Here is a 616-nt window from a genome sequence, read left to right as displayed (position 1 = left end):
GGTACAAACCTTATATTATATTTGTACACAGGTAAAAGAAGAAAAATAGAAGAAAATTGGAGTTTAAACATGTTGGAAGGATTAAATTACGAAGCATGAAAAGTTCAGAGGGTCACAAGGGAAATAAAGAAAAGTTTAAGCACTCATTTGCAAATGTTAATATTAGAAGTTAAATGGGAGTTTACTAACCAAGAAAATTTAAATTATGTAGAATGTGAAATATACATGTGTATTCATTATTACATACAAATCATTACATGCAAAAAGTAGGAAGTTAGTGGGGAACATGTGGGATCCCTACCATGTGAAGAAAAAAAAAGAAGGATAAAGTTAAGTTTAATTGCATGTAATGTGATTGGTTCAATAAGTGGTCAAATTAGAGGAGTGAAATGTGGGTTGCATGAGACTTGCTTGGTGGGATAAATGGCCAAACAAAATGTAAATTGAAGCTTGTACATGGAGTGTGATTGGAGGAATAAGGTAGCATTAAAAAGGAAACGAAATGAAATGCAACAAAATACATGTGGAATGAAATAAATCAAGAGAGAATGCCATGTGGACCAGTGCAAGGACGTGGCAATCTAACCAAAGGATAAAGGAATGGATAAGGAAACAT

Source organism: Theobroma umbraticum, unplaced genomic scaffold, assembly GCF_002168275.2.
Source record: "Theobroma umbraticum cultivar Fairchild unplaced genomic scaffold, ASM216827v3 scaffold_146.0, whole genome shotgun sequence".
Lineage (NCBI taxonomy): Eukaryota > Viridiplantae > Streptophyta > Magnoliopsida > Malvales > Malvaceae > Theobroma > Theobroma umbraticum.
Note: the sequence above shows the minus strand (reverse complement) of the source record.